This window comes from Lolium perenne, chromosome 4 (genome assembly GCF_019359855.2).
Source record: "Lolium perenne isolate Kyuss_39 chromosome 4, Kyuss_2.0, whole genome shotgun sequence".
Taxonomy (NCBI): domain Eukaryota; kingdom Viridiplantae; phylum Streptophyta; class Magnoliopsida; order Poales; family Poaceae; genus Lolium; species Lolium perenne.
The window spans coordinates 23,748,812-23,754,334 of record NC_067247.2 but is presented as its reverse complement, the minus strand read 5'-3'; positions in this window follow the sequence as shown (position 1 = coordinate 23,754,334).

Here is a 5,523-nt window from a genome sequence, read left to right as displayed (position 1 = left end):
TTACACACGTGCAGGAGGAATAGAACTACTTTAATAACACATCACTAGAGTAGCACATAGATGGTAGTGATACAAAACTCAGATGAATCTCAATCATGTAAAGCAGCTCATGAGATCATTGTATTGAAGTACATGGAGAGAGATTAACCACATAGCTACCGGTACAGCCCCGAGCCTCGATGGAGAACTACTCCCTCCTCATGGGAGCAGCAGCGGTGATGAAGATGGCGGTGGAGATGGCAGCGGTGTCGATGAAGAAGCCTTCCGGGGGCACTTCCCCGCTCCGGCAGGGTGCCGGAACAGAGATCCTGTCCCCCAGATCTTGGCTTCGCGATGGCGGCGGCTCTGGAAGGTTTTCGTGGGTTTCGTCAATCGCGATAGGGTTTTCTGATCCAGGGGCTTTTTATAGGCGGAGAGGCGGCGCAGGAAGGTCGAAGGGGGGCCCACACCCTAGGGGGGCGCCCCCCCCCTAGGCCGCGCCGGGGTGTGGTGTGGTGGCCCTGCCACCCTTCTCTGGCGGTTCTCGTGTGTTCTGGATGCTTCCGGGTAAAATAGGAACCTGGGCGTTGATTTCGTCCGATTCCGAGAATATTTCGTTACTAGGATTTCTGAAACCAAAAACAGCAGAAAACAGGAACTGGCACTTCGGCATCTTGTTAATAGGTTAGTTCCAGAAAATGCACGAATATGACATAAAGTGTGCATAAAACATGTAGATAACATCAATAATGTGGCATGGAACACAAGAAATTATCGATACGTTGGAGACGTATCACATACCTGCCAGCGAGTGAAGGCTGAACATCAGAGTCCGGCAGGGAAGTTACAACCTCTACCTATTCCGGAGTGGAAATGGGAGGAGATAGGGATGGATTTCATCACCGGACTACCCATGACTAATAAAAAGAAGGACATGATATGGGTAATCGTGGACCGGTTGACGAAAAGTGCACACTTCTTAGCGGTAAACCAGCAGGATAAAGGAGAGAAACTTATCGATCTTTACATCAAAGAGATCGTAAGTAAACATGGAGTACCTAAGAAGATAGTGTCGGATCGAGGATCCGTGTTCACATCAGCATTCTGGAAGCAGCTTCACGAAGCTTTAGGATCCAAGTTAGATTATAGTACCGCGTATCACCCACAAACAGGCGGACAAACTGAGAGAACCAATCAGATCTTAGAAGATATGCTTAGGGCTTGTGCCCTAGACTTCGGAGGATCATGGGAGGAGCATCTACCTTTAGCAGAGTTTTCATACAACAATAGTTACCAAAGCAGCATCAAGATGGCACCATTTGAAGCTCTGTATGGAAGAAAGTGTAGATCACCAATTTGTTGGTATGAAGCCAGAGCAAGCAAAGAGTTCAACCCTGATTATGTCAAGGAAAAACAACAAATCATTGACATTATCAGAGACAGGCTCAAGATAGCCCAGAGTCGGCAAAAGAGTTACGCCGATCAGAAGAGAAGGACGTGGGAGCCACAAGTTGGAGACATGGTTTATCTTAAGGTAAGCCCGATGAAAGGACTCCAGAGGTTTGGAGTAAAAGGGAAACTCAGTCCTAGATATATAGGACCTTTCAAGATACTGAGTCAGAATCGAGGTTTAGCCTTTGAGTTGGATCTACCGGGAAGGTTAGCTCAAGTTCATAATGTATTCCATGTGTCACAACTTCGGAAATGTTTGAAGACCCCAGATGAACCAATATCACATGAGGAGCTAGAGTTACAACCAGACTTGACGTACATTGAGAAGCCAGCCAAGATTCTCGAAGAGAGCTGGAAGCAACTCAGAAATAAGGCGATCAAGTATTGCAAGATACAATGGAAGCATCATCCCGAGAGGGAGACCTGAGGAAAACATATCCCGAGCTGTTCAGGTATTACAACCACAACTTCGGGACGAAGTTTTCTTTAAGGGGGAAAGGCTGTAATGTCCCAGGTTTAGAGACGATCGAGGGGTAGATTTTAGAAAGGGATGTGCATTGCATAGTAAATTCTGGGGAAATTTCGCGCGTTTAAACAAAAACTGCATCGAAGGGGGACAAGTTTCTCTCTCGACACCTTACAGGGTTAGGGTTTCGAGAGTGCGACAAACTTGCATTTCACTTCACTAGTTTAGGGTTTTGAGAAGAGAGAGGAGAGTTTGCTTGATTGAATTCCAAATGATATGACATGGTTGAATTCAAACCAAGGTTGAAATTTGAATTTCAAATTCAAACATTAAATAATTACTTAAATAATTCAATTGAGGAAATTCATTAAGTAAATGATCAATAATAAATAAGATGAACAATTATATTAAAGTAAAGCTCATTAGAGAAAACTTTGAGCTTTATTGATCGTCACACACATTACAATGTCATTACAATATTCATAAGTGAAATAAAAGAATATTATAACACATTACACAAATGGGCAGAATAGAAAAAAGAAAATAAAGAAAAATTACAAGTTAATAGTCCTAGTCTAAATTCTACAAGGTCATCCTCATTTGATCTTGTATTTGATGAAGTCTTTGTCCATTTTGCTCAATGGATGATCCCTGCACAAAATCACAAAGAAGAACAAATTATGCCAAGTGGCAAAGCCACTTGGCAGGTTAAAAAAAGAATGGAAATAGAGGATAATATCAAGTCTGCCGAGCTGATCCTCTCCAAAGCCAAGTTCACAGGATCTGGTTCACACAGACACACAAGCAAAGACACACATCGGTGTGCATGCTCAACACCTGTGCACCGCTTGTGCATGTGGCACAACACACACACAAAGATCGGTGAGTCACTAAAGTGACCAGAGCCAAGTCGACCAGGGAGAGTATAGCAGCAACATATATAACCTTTTCGGTGCTCAAACCCTAGTCATTTGCTCATCCATCGACAGTGAAGGGGTAAGTTACCAAGAACACCAAGAACAGCTTGAACAAGGGGAACAAAGTCTTTGTTCCATTTGCTCAATCTCACCATTGAATCAAAACAAGATCACCAGGAGAAGCAGGGCAAGTAAATCAATCACAAGAGCAACCCAGAAGCAATCCTCTACACCAACAAACAATCTAGGAGCTGGAGTGAGGTATACCACACAAAAGCCTGAGCAAGATCATATCTTGCTCATAATTAAGCATACAATGCATCACTGAAGCACAGAAGGGTAGAATACCCTGTGTGTATCATCATCTGGCTACCAGGCCATTTGGTGCAAGCATAGATGGGTAAGACCACTAGGTAAACATCCTATGGGAACAACAGTTATGCAAATCCATGCATAACTAGAGGAATCCAGCCAAGAATGAAACCATAGCTAGCCTAAACCACTCACTAAGCACTTACAAATAGCTAAGCCATCGATTATAGACAATTACCTGTCTATATATTTTGTCAACACCAAAAGGTCACTGGAAGTCCAAGACTGGATCAAGCCAGTGAACAATTATTCAATTCCAGCCAGCCAACACAAGCCATGGCAAATCACAGATAGGGGAGCAACCAGGACAAAGAACACGGTGCTGCCAGGGGCCACCTCAACCCTAAGCCAGTACAAGAACCTATACCTCATTATCCAATTGGATTCAGTAAAGGGCTAGGGTACACAACTGAAGGTTGGCATCCATCTAGCCCTGACACAATTAATTATATGATCACAACTGCAGAGCAGCCTCACATCACTTATCCACTTCGTAAAAATTCAGGCAACACAGATAAGTGAACAAAGCAAATAAATCAAAGCACCAGGGCTTTGCAGTGATCCAATGGATCAGTGCAGGCAACAGCAGTTGCTTAAGCCAACAACAATACACACCAGGTTAAGCCTGTGTGATACACACACAGCACAGAGTGAGCAACAGTGAGCCATAGACCACAAAGAGCAGCTTTTACAAGCAACTGGTGATCATATGATCACCAGAAGCTTGCTAGAGCATGCTACTGCATGCTAGAACTCATTCCAAGTAATTAACACATGAACAGATAATTAAATAACTGAACAATTGCATCACAGATAAGGGCATCAGGCTTTATAATTGTATCCAGAAGCACATCAAAGGCTTGATGAACCAAAGGATCACAATATACAAGAAAAGCACATGTAAATTCATCACTGAATCACACTACTAAGCCAACAGTACAGCTCAATGGATCATAATAATGAATCTGAACTAAAGGAACTAGCTCAGAGGCACTGGCACTTGTTAATATACAAGAATTACCACCACAATCAAGCCAGGGACAAGATTAAGCACAGCAGTAAGCTAAGCACAGCAGTAAGCTAAGCACAGCAAAGCATCGAGCAACAGCAGGAGCTACTAAATTACACAGGGCACCACAAAGATGCTCATAAGCACTAATCCATGAATCGCCACGGTGAGCAATTGAGCAAGAACAACACAAAGAAGAACAAGATGGTCACGGCAAGCATCTCAACATGGAGATACAAGCCAGTAGCTGAGCAAGACAACGTAGATGAGGAGAAAAGGAAGCAGAGCAGAGAGGGAGAGAAGGAAGCTACGGGTACTCACCAGGGAAAGGAGAGCAGAGCTCGGCCATGGCGGCTACGGCGGCACGCGTCGGAGCACGGAGGCGCCTGGCCAAGCCGGGCCATGGTGGTGCCACGGCAGTTCGCGGCCACAGGGGCGAACCCACGGCAGCGCCGTGACGCCAGGGACGTCGGCGGCGACGAATCGCCGCGGAACCCCACGGTAGACGAGCAGAGGCGAAGGGGGCGCGACGAGGAAGCGGCGAAACGCAGATCGGCGCGGACCAATCGATGCGCCGTCGTGCGGCCGTTCGACTGCGTCCGATCTCGCCGGCGGGGACGGCCGGTGGCGGTCGGAATAATCCGGCGACGGCGAGGCGACCACGGTGTCGCGAGAGAAAGAGGGGAATTAGGGTTTCTGCGCGAGGAGAGGGGAGAGAACAAATGGGCCGACCGAGCCCAAAGGGTGGCTCGGGTGCGACCTAACCCGTTGGGCCACCCTGACAGGTGGGGCCCAAGGGCATTTAGGTCATTTCCTAATTCCAAGAAATACAGAAACTTTGAAATTTTGTAAGAAATGTTGAATAGCTCTAAAAAAATAATTAAAAATATGAAAATAGATCAGCATAAAATTCTCTAATTAAATAAAATGTCAAAGAGAATTTTTGAAGACAATTAAGAATGAATCTTAATTTGATGATTTAAATAATAATTTAAATCACACATATTATTTTCAATAATGAAAATAAGTCCATTAATGCATTTGGACTTCAAAAACACCTTGACAACATTTCAAGGTTGCATTTTACCCTAAATCAAGTATTCCCAAATCATTCTTAGTATTAACCTCTTACATGAATTAATAACGATGTCGGAAGGGGGGAACAAACCCTAAAAATGGAATCATGCATAAATTGCTTCTTTAACCATTGCCCTTATCGGACAATGATGCTATTTTTCAGAACAAGAGGACAAGGGTCAGTCCATACCTTCCAACTGCAGAAATTTGCAGTGTTCAGGCAAGTTCATCACTTGCTCATGTCATTTGAG